This window comes from Triticum aestivum, chromosome 2B, assembly GCF_018294505.1.
Source record: "Triticum aestivum cultivar Chinese Spring chromosome 2B, IWGSC CS RefSeq v2.1, whole genome shotgun sequence".
NCBI lineage: Eukaryota > Viridiplantae > Streptophyta > Magnoliopsida > Poales > Poaceae > Triticum > Triticum aestivum.
The window spans coordinates 371,183,709-371,195,441 of record NC_057798.1 but is presented as its reverse complement, the minus strand read 5'-3'; positions in this window follow the sequence as shown (position 1 = coordinate 371,195,441).

The window sequence follows — 11,733 nt, the reverse complement described above, 5'->3', positions numbered from 1 at the left end:
CCGGGACCGTTCCGGTGGTCCCGGTACAATACCGATAACCCCGAAACTTGTCCCGATGCCCGAAATAGCACTTCCTATATATAATTCTTTACCTCCGGACCATTCCGGAACTCCTTGTGACGTCCGGGATCTCATCCGGGACTCCGAACAACATTCGGGTTTCTGCATATACATATCTTCATAACCCTAGCGTCACCGAACCTTAAGTGTGTAGACCCTACGGGTTCGGGAGACATGCAGACATGACCGAGACGCTCTCAGTCAATAACCAACAGCGGGATCTGGATACCCATGATGGCTCCCACATGCTCCTCGATGTTGTCATCGGATGAACCACGATGTCGAGGATTCGATCAAACCCTGTATGCTATTCCCTTTGTCAATCGGTACGTTACTTGCCCGAGACTCGATCGTCGGTATCCCAATACCTTGTTCAGTCTCGTTACCGGCAAGTCACTTTACTCGTACCGTAATGCATGATCCCGTGTCCAACACCTTGGTCACTTTGAGCTCAATATGATGATGCATTACCGAGTGGGCCCAGAGATACCTCTCCGTCATACGGAGTGACAAATCCTAGTCTCGATCCGTGTCAACCCAACAGCTACTTTCGGAGATACCTGTAATGCACCTTTATAGTCACCCAGTTACGTTGTGACGTTTGATACACCCAAGGCACTTCTACGGTATCCGGGAGTTACACGATCTCATGGTCTAAGGAAGAGATACTTGACATTGACAAAGCTCTAGCAATACGAACTACACGATTTTTTATGCTATGCTTAGGATTGGGTCTTGTCCATCACATCATTCTCCTAATGATGTTATCCCGTTATCAACGACATCCAATGTCCATAGTCAGGAAACCATGACTATCTGTTGATCACAACAAGCTGGTCAACTAGAGGCTTACCAGGGACATATTGTGGTCTAAGTATTCACACGTGTATTACGATTTCCGGATAATACAGTTATAGCATGAATAAAAGACAATTATCATGAACAATGAAATATAATAATACTTTTATTATTGCCTCTAGGGCATATTTCCAACAGTCTCCCACTTGCACTAGAGTCACCAATCTAGTTACATTGTGATGAATCGAACACCCATAGAGTTCTGGTGTTGATCATGTTTTGCACGCGAGAGAGGTTTAGTCAGCGGATCTGTGACATTCAGATCCGTGTGCACTTTGCAAATCTCTATGTCTCCATCTTGAACATTCTCACGGATGGAGTTGAAACGACGCTTGATGTGCCTGGTCTTCTTGTGAAACCTGGGCTCCTTGGCGAGGGCAATAGCTCCAGTGTTGTCACAGAAGAGTTTGATCGGCCCCGACGCATTGGGTATGACTCGTAGGTCGGTGATGAACTCCTTCACCCAAATCGCTTCATGTGCTGCCTCCGAGGCTGCCATGTACTCCGCTTCACACATAGATCCCGCCACGACGCTCTGCTTGCAGCTGCACCTGCTTACTGCTCCACCATTCAACATATACACGTATCCGGTTTGTGACTTAGAGTCATCCAGATCTGAGTCGAAGCTAGCGTCGACGTAACCCTTTACGACGAGCTCTTCGTCTCCTCCATAAACGAGAAACATGTCCTTCGTCCTTTTCAGGTACTTCAGGATATTCTTGACCGCTGTCCAGTGTTCCTTGCCGGGATTACTTTGGTATCTTGCTACCAAACTTACGGCAAGGTTTACATCGGGTCTGGTACACAGCATGGCATACATAATAGATCCTATGGCTGAAGCATAGGGGATGACACTCATCTCTTCTTTATCTTTTGCCGTGGTCGGTGACTGAGCTGATCTCAGTCTCATACCTTGTAACATAGGCAAGAACCCCTTCTTGGACTGATCCATTCTGAATCTCTTCAAAATCTTATCAAGGTATGTGCTTTGTGAAAGACCTATGAGGCGTCTCGATCTATCTCTATAGATCTTGATGCCTAATATATAAGCAGCTTCTCCAAGGTCCTTCATTGAAAAACACTTATTCAAGTAGGCCTTAATGCTGTCCAGAAATTCTATATTATTTCCCATCAGGAGTATGTCATCTACATATAATATGAGAAATGCTACAGAGCTCCCACTCACTTTCTTGTAAACGCAGGCTTCTCCATAAGTCTGCATAAACCCAAACGCTTTGATCATCTCATCAAAGCGAATGTTCCAACTCCGAGATGCTTGCACCAGTCCATAAATGGAACGCTGGAGCTTGCATACTTTGTTAGCGTTCCGAGGATCGACAAAACCTTCTGGCTGCATCATATACAGTTCTTCCTTAAGATGCCCGTTAAGGAATGCTGTTTTGACGTCCATCTGCCATATCTCATAATCATAGTATGCGGCAATTGCTAACATGATTCGGACGGACTTTAGCTTCGCTACGGGAGAGAATGTCTCGTCGTAGTCAATCCCTTGAACCTGTCGATAACCCTTAGCGACAAGTCGAGCTTTATAGATGGTAATATTACCATCCGCGTCCGTCTTCTTCTTAAAGATCCATTTGTTTTCTATCGCTCGCCGATCATCGGGCAAGTCTGTCAAAGTCCATACTTTGTTTTCATACATGGATTCTATCTCAGATTTCATGGCTTCAAGCCATTTGTTGGAATCCGGGCCCGCCATTGCTTCTTCATAGTTCGAAGGTTCATTGTTGTCTAACAACATGATTTCCAGGACAGGGTTACCATACCACTCTGGTGCGGAACGTGTCCTTGTGGACCTACGAAGTTCAGCAGTAACTTGATCCGAAGTACCTTGATCATCATCATTGTTTTCCTCTTCAGTTGGTGTGGGCATCACAGGAAAGATTTCCTGCGCTGCGCCACTTTCCTGCTCAAGAGGTAGTACTTCATCGAGTTCTACTTTCCTCCCACTTACTTCTTTCGAGAGAAATTCTTTTTCCAGAAAGCATCCGTTCTTGGCTACAAAGATCTTGCCTTCGGATCTTAAGTAGAAGGTATACCCGACAGTTTCCTTAGGGTATCCTATGAATATGCATTTTTCCGACTTGGGTTCGAGCTTTTCAGGTTGAAGTTTCTTGACATAAGCATCGCATCCCCAAACTTTTAGAAACGACAGCTTAGGTTTCTTTCCAAACCATAATTCATACGGTGTCGTCTCAACGGATTTAGACGGTGCCCTATTTAAAGTGAATGTAGCTGTCTCTAGAGCGTATCCCCAAAATGATAGCGGTAAATCGGTAAGAGACATCATAGACCGCACCATATCCAACAGAGTGCGATTACGACGTTCGGACACACCGTTTCGCTGAGGTGTTCCAGGCGGCGTGAGCTGTGAAACGATTCCACATTTCCTTAAGTGTGTACCAAATTCGTGACTTAAGTATTCTCCTCCACGATCTGATCGTAAGAATTTTATCTTTCGGTCACGTTGATTCTCTACCTCATTCTGAAATTCCTTGAACTTTTCAAAGGTCTCAGACTTGTGTTTCATTAAGTAGACATACCCATATCTACTCAAGTCATCTGTGAGAGTGAGAACATAACGATATCCTCCGCGAGCCTCAACGCTCATTGGACCGCACACATCGGTATGTATGATTTCCAACAAGTTGGTTGCTCGCTCCATTGTTCCGGAGAACGGAGTCTTGGTCATTTTGCCCAAAAGGCATGGTTCGCACGTGTCAAACGATTCATAATCAAGAGACTCTAAAAGTCCATCGGCATGGAGCTTCTTCATGCGCTTGACACCAATGTGACCAAGGCGGCAGTGCCACAAGTATGTGGGACTATCGTTATCAACTTTAAATCTTTTGGCATCTACACTATGAACATGTGTAATATTACGCTCGAGATTCATTAAGAATAAACCATCGACCATCGGAGCATGACCATAAAACATATCTCTCATATAAATCGAACAACCATTATTCTCAGACTTAAATGAGTAGCCATCTCATATTAAACAAGATCCTGATACAATGTTCATGCTCAAACTTGGCACTAAATAACAATTATTAAGGTTCAAAACTAATCCCGTAGGTAAATGTAGAGGCAGCGTGCCGACGGCGATCACATCGACTCTGGAACCATTCCCGACGCGCATCGTCACCTCGTCCTTTGCCAGTCTCCGTTTATTCCGCAGCTCCTGCTGTGAGTTACAAATATGAGCAACGGCACCGGTATCAAATACCCAGGAGTTACTACGATTACTGGTAAGGTACACATCAATCACATGTATATCAAATATACCTTTGGTGTTGCCGGCCTTCTTATCCGCTAAGTATTTGGGGCAGTTCCGCTTCCAGTGACCCTTCCCCTTGCAATAAAAGCACTCAGTCTCAGGCTTGGGTCCATTCTTTGACTTCTTCCCGGTAACTGGCTTACCAGGCGCGGCAACATCTTTGCCGTCCTTCTTGAAGTTCTTCTTACCCTTGCCCTTCTTGAACTTAGTGGTCTTATTGACCATCAACACTTGATGTTCTTTCTTAATTTCAGCCTCTGCTGACTTCAGCATCGAGAAAACTTCAGGAATGGTCTTTTCCATCCCCTGCATGTTGTAGTTCATCACAAAGCTCTTGTAGCTTGGTGGGAGCGACTGGAGGATTCTGTCAATGACCGCCTCATCTGGGAGGTTAATGTTCAGCTGGGTCATACGGTTGTGCAACCCAGACATCTTCAGGATGTGCTCACTGACAGAACTGTTTTCCTCCATCTTACAACTGTAGAACTTGTCGGAGACATCATATCTCTCGACCCGGGCATGAGCTTGAAAAACTAGTTTCAGCTCTTCGAACATCTCATATGCTCCGTGGTGCTCAAAACGCTTTTGGAGCCCCGGTTCTAAGCTGTAAAGCATGCCGCACTGAACGAGGGAGTAATCATCAGCACGAGACTGCCAAGCATTCATAATGTCTTGGTTCTCTGGGACGGGAGCGTCACCTAGCGGTCCTTCTAGGACATATTGTTTCCTGGCAGCTATGAGGATGATCCTCAGGTTCCGGACCCAGTCCGTATAGTTGCTGCCATCATCTTTCAGCTTGGTTTTCTCTAGGAACGCGTTGAAGTTCATGTTGACATTAGCGTTGGCCATTGATCTACAAGACATATTTGCAAAGGTTTTAGACTAAGTTCATGATAATAAAGTTCTAATCAAATTATGAACTCCCACTTAGATTAGACATCCCTCTAGTCATCTAAGTGTTTACACGATCCGAGTTGACTAGCCCGTGTCCGATCATCACGTGAGACGGACTAGTCATCGTCGGTGAACATTCTCATGTTGATCGTATCTTCCATACGACTCGTGTTCGACCTTTTGGTCTCCGTGTTCCGAGGCCATGTCTGCACATGCTAGGCTCGTCAAGTTAACCCTAAGTGTTTTCGCTGTGTAAAACTGTCTTACACCCGTTGTATGTGAACGTAAGAATCCATCACACCCGATCATCACGTGGTGCTTAGAAGCGACGAACTGTAGCAACGGTGCACAGTTAGGGGAGAACACTTCTTGAAATTTTATAAGGGATCATCTTATTTACTACCGTCGTCCTAAGTAAACAAGATGCATAATACATAATAAATATCACATGCAATTATATAGTTGTGACATGATATGGCCAATATCATATAGCTCCATTGATCTTCATCTTCGGGGCTCCATGATAATCTTGTCACCGGCTTGACACCATGATCTCCATCATCATGATCTCCATCATCGTGTCTTCATGAAGTTGTCACGCCAACGACTACTTCTACTTCTATGACTAACGTTTAGCAATAAAGTAAAGTAGTTTACATGACGTTATACAATGACACGCAGGTCATACAAAAAAATAATGACAACTCCTATGGCTCCTGCCGGTTGTCATACTCATCGACATGCAAGTCGTGAATCCTATTACAAAGAACATGATCTCATACATCACAATTCATCATTCATCACAACTTCTGGCCATATCACATCACATGATCAATTGCTGCAAAAACAAGTTAGACGTCCTCTAATTGTTGTTGCATCTTTTACGTGGCTGCAATTGGGTTCTAGCAAGAACGTTTTCTTACCTACGAATCACCACAACGTGATTTTGTCAACTTCTATTTACCCTTCATAAGGGCCCTGTTCATCGATTCCGCTCCAACTAAGGTGGGAGAGACAGACACCCGCCAGCCACCTTATGCAACTTGTGCATGTCAGTCGGTGGAACCGGTCTCACGTAAGCGTACGTGTAAGGTTGGTCCGGGCCGCTTCATCCCACAATACCGTTGAGCAAGAAAAGACTAGTAGAGGCAAGTAAGATGACAAAATCCACGCCCACAACATAATTGTGTTCTACTCATGCAAAGAGAACTACGCATAGACCTAGCTCATGATGCCACTGTTGGGGAACGTTGCAGAAAATTAAAATTTTTCCTACGGTTTCACCAAGATCCATCTATGAGTTCATCTAAGCAACGAGTCAAGAGAGAGAGTTTGCATCTACATACCACTTGTAGATCGCGTGCGGAAGCTTGCAAGGTGATGATGTAGTCGTACTCGACGTGATCCAAATCACCGATGACCAGCGCCGAACGGACGGCACCTCCGCGTTCAACACACGTACGGGACGGGAGACGTCTCCTCCTTCTTGATCCAGCAAGGGGGAAGGAGAGGTTGATGAAGATCCAGCAGCACGACGGGCGTGGTGGTGGATGCAGGGCGTCACAGCAGCAGGGCTTCACCGAGACTACGAGGGAGAGACGTAACGGGGGGAGATGGAGGCGCCAGGGGCTGGTGTGTGAAGTCCCTCCTCTCCCCCACTATATATAGGGGTGCCAGGGGGGGCGCCGGCCCTAGTAGATGAGATCTACTAGGGGGGCGGCGGCCTAGGGGAGGTTTCCCTCCCCCCCAAGGCACCTAGGGGTGCCTTCCACCACTAGGACTCCTCCTAGGGGGAAACCCTAGGCGCATGGGCCTATAGGGGCTGGTGCCCTTGGCCCATGAAGGCCAAGGCGCACCCCCTACAACCCATGTGGCCCCCCGGGACAGGTGGCCCCACCCGGTGGACCCCCGGGACCCTTCCGGTGGTTCCGGTACAATACCGATAACCCCGAAACTTGTCCCGATGCCCGAAATAGCACTTCCTATATATAATTCTTTACCTCCGGACCATTCCGGAACTCCTTGTGACGTCCGGGATCTCATCCGGGACTCCGAACAACATTCGGGTTTCTGCATATACATATCTTCATAACCCTAGCGTCACCGAACCTTAAGTGTGTAGACCCTACGGGTTCGGGAGACATGCAGACATGATCGAGACGCTCTCAGTCAATAACCAACAGCGGGATCTGGATACCCATGATGGCTCCCACATGCTCCTCGATGTTGTCATCGGATGAACCACGATGTCGAGGATTCGATCAAACCCTGTATGCAATTCCCTTTGTCAATCGGTACGTTACTTGCCCGAGACTCGATCGTCGGTATCCCAATACCTTGTTCAGTCTCGTTACCGGCAAGTCACTTTACTCGTACCGTAATGCATGATCCCGTGTACAACAGCTTGGTCACTTTGAGCTCAATATGATGATGCATTACCGAGTGGGCCCAGAGATACCTCTCCGTCATACGGAGTGACAAATCCTAGTCTCGATCCGTGTCAACCCAACAGCTACTTTTGGAGATACCTGTAATGCACCTTTATAGTCACCCAGTTACGTTGTGACGTTTGATACACCCAAGGCACTTCTACGGTATCCGGGAGTTACACGATCTCATGGTCTAAGGAAGAGATACTTGACATTGACAAAGCTCTAGCAATACGAACTACACGATCTTTTATGCTATGCTTAGGATTGGGTCTTGTCCATCACATCATTCTCCTAATGATGTGATCCCGTTATCAACGACATCCAATGTCCATAGTCAGGAAACCATGACTATCTGTTGATCACAACAAGCTGGTCAACTAGAGGCTTACCAGGGACATATTGTGGTCTAAGTATTCACACGTGTATTACGATTTCCGGATAATACAGTTATAGCATGAATAAAAGACAATTATCATGAACAATGAAATATAATAATACTTTTATTATTGCCTCTAGGGCATATTTCCAACAAAAATATCACTCTTCAAGTAATTGACTTTCATGCCAGACATTTCCTCTAAGATTAGCAAATGCAGTTTTCCTGTCCCTCAAGTGGAGTATTTAGGGCATGTTATCTAAGGATAGGGTCTATCTACAGACCCCCACAAAATAGTTGCCATGAAAGAATGGCCAGCACCTAAGACTATCACTCAGTTGAGGAGTTTTCTTGGTATGGCTGCAGAAAAAGAAGATTTTTCAAGAATTATGGGATAAATTCTAGGCCACTTCATGACTGTCTAAAAAAAGAATCATTCCAGTGGTCAGATGCTCAAATTGAGGCCTTCAGATACATCCGAGCTGCCCAAGGATATGGTCTAGGTACCGATCTGCTAGGATAAGGGGGGGATCCTAGTACTCAAAAGGCTGAGTAAATTTTGAAATTAAGCGGAGGAAATCCACCAATAAGAGAGCAATAGAAAGTAAGGCCTTCCAGAGCCTATCTAACACAGACATACACGCGGATGAGGACACAGAAATAAATGGACATCGATCCGGTACTGAAATTGCATAGCAAAAAATGCAATATGTTCATACTTGATGGAACGCACATCATCCAATTCATGATTTAAGAACAAGAGAACGAGATATTGGCTTTTTTACATCATTAACTACATTCTCACATTTATTTTTTGATCTCATGACTTTTTATGCGATTGGAAAACGGATGAGATCATAAAGGCCATCATTGGGGCAAACAATGCAATAGCTTCGGTGAGAGCAAAGCCCAAAATGGCATAACCAAATGATTGTTTAGCCAATGATGGATTTCGTGCACCGGGATGAATCAAAGAACTGAGGACGTTTCCAATACCGACAGCAGCTCCGGCTAAAGCAATTGTAGCAGCTCCGGCACCAATTGATTTAGCACCTTCTAACATCTCGAGTCGAGAAAACACTTTTCTTGTCACGTTTTTCCTTCGCTGTTCTTTCTTGGATTTCTTGTTGATGATTCGAAGTACTTGGGCCTGCACCTCCATAATTTTCAAATATTGGGTTATGCGGACCACTAATTTGATACATATTATCACAATTTGCAAGGCTTGTCACATATTCAAGAAAATGAGCTGTGGATTGAAAAATCATCACGTATAGGTAATCATCAGCCCCGCTGGAGCGATGCTACTTCTTCTTGTTCAAACAGGTTCTCGAGAAGTAGTCAAATTGACTTCCCCTGCTTGAGCGTAATGCCCACCCCTGATGTGGTGGAAAAAGCCTCGTTTTCTATTCCTTTTAAAGCCGCTGATGCGAGCTACCGAACAAACAAGATTAGTACAAAAAGCCACAACTAGCACTAGCTTTCGTGATTGCTTCTTTCTACCTTTCTCACTCCGGTAATTGCTCCTTCTCCAAAATATCACTACAGACAAGATGAGCTAATAGAAAAAGTTAGGGCAACCATTTAAGGTCTTTAATTCGGCATTATCTTCGTTAGAGAAAGCCATGCGTGAACTACAAAGCATGGGATCCTGAACACCACGAAAGAAAGCGTACTCGATGCACATATTTAGGGCTATTTCTCTCATCTGTTTAATACGCAATTCTCTTTGATAAGAAGGGTTCTCTTGTGTTCCAGGGTTGATTAAGCGTCTGGTGGAACAGGGATACATTGTGTGAGGCCAAATTTCCTGACGAATTGATGAATATGGCTCAATATAGACTGGACCAGGTATACCGGTCAGTCTTGAGCCACCTGGATAGCCTTCCACATATCCTGTTCCTCCCTTGAGTGGTAACTCTTTTCTAACCTTAGAATCCTGAACCAATTTGCTCCAAAGACTCTGTCATTGAAAGGAGTCCATAGGTTGATAAAATAGGTTTTCATGAAAACCACACATAGATAGAAAAGGTAAGAGTTACATGTGCCAGAAGCGAGGAATATCGCTCGGAAGCCCGATTGAACCTGTCCTCATTCACTGCTATCTCCATATATTGGATGCCAAGCTTGAAAGGGTAATGGTCCAAGAGGATGGGGCCGTAGTCTTCTATTATGCACGCTACGCAGACGATATGGTCTTCGGCTTACCGAGAGGGGATAAGTCCACGCGAGTCACCCAGGGTCTCAAAAAGGTCTTAGCTAGAGTCCTTAGGGAGCTCCTATAGGGCTTCACTTCTACTGAAATTTCCAGAAAACAACCAGGGAGGCTACAAATTATCGGCTTGCCACTGTCTCTAAAAAGTGAAGGTCAGCTCCATGTGGGTATTCCATCCAAACAATGGGAGAAGAGGATGACACTTGTTTCGTATTGAAAACCGGAGACGAAGGGAAAGAGGTTTGATTGGAACATGTTCTACAAGAACTCCTATGTAGAACACGCCCGTATCTATTCTATGGGCTGGCTTCAGGCCAACCCTACTGCTGAAGTAGAAAGCATCATATTCCGGTTTTTCCAACACTTGATCAGGAACCGGGCGCAGAAATCTATCTATTATTGCCTGCATCGACAGCAAAGTAAACTCTCGCTGATGATAGAAGAACAACTCTTAGGGCAGTTAAAAGGAAACTATGAGCTATTTATTGTTCTTTTCTTAGAAAAAAAAAGATAAAGGATGGCTTATGGTCTATTTTCTTACTTGACTATCCTGCCTGACTTGGCCAATAAAAGATACCTAGCATGACACATCAGCTACGCCATCTGAGCCTGTCCACTTGCTAGTCAAGAAAAATAACCGCTCCGTTCCGTGGGCTTCTTTCGCAACTCTCTTCACGCTCGCTTTACGAGTGCAACCAAGTTCAATAAACTGTTCATGCTAATTCATAGACTATGCTGGTTTCTATCTAAGAGTCCTGTGAGACGCTTCCTTCTCATACACATCTGAAGCAACGTTTGATCATCCGCATTAGAGAGTTTTGCAGGTCCTTGAGAGAACGTTATCCAGTCAGTTATGACTTGACCATGGTCTGAGGTGAAATTGGTCCTGGTCCATAAAATGAAAGGTGCTGGGCAAGCGCAGAGAAGTCGTCTGAAGGGGAGTTCCATAGGAATGTTCAACTTCGATCAACCTTGGTTTGGTCGCATGCCTAAAAAAGACTGAAGGTCAAAAACAAAATAGGGGTGATATAACCTACTGCTCGCCTAAGAATGTACTGACGTAATCCCTACTATGGCTTCCCGAAGGATCCAGCTGCTAAGAGGGTCCGAGCCATAATGGATTGAGGCTTCTGTCGGATTCACGCGAGCCAGAGCATTTGGTAAAAGAAGCCCACACTCAACTAAATATTGATGATTCTTTTCCAGAAATCTCAAGAGCCTTTTGTTTATTTCAAACGCTTGAGACTGAAGCCCATTCAAAATATCACACATCTGCTTGTATTCTTCTTTATGTAACTTTATATAGAAGTGATTTAAGTCATGGGAAGTTAATAGCCGAAAGTGATTCTAGATATCCCCCGTGGGTTTGCATAAGTAACCTCCTATCAGATCTGATAATGTATCAGGATCAGATCCCCTCTCTACTGGTTGCCAATCCAAGGGTTTGCAAAGCATCGGAAGATTGAGTTTGATAGGGAGAAGATTTATGTTCAAATTGCACATAACATAACAAGAATTCTCTATATACCCTTGACCTTTCTTAAGAACCAGCACTGGATCTTCTTTTGTTACTCCCCTATCTGTTGATATATGTAGA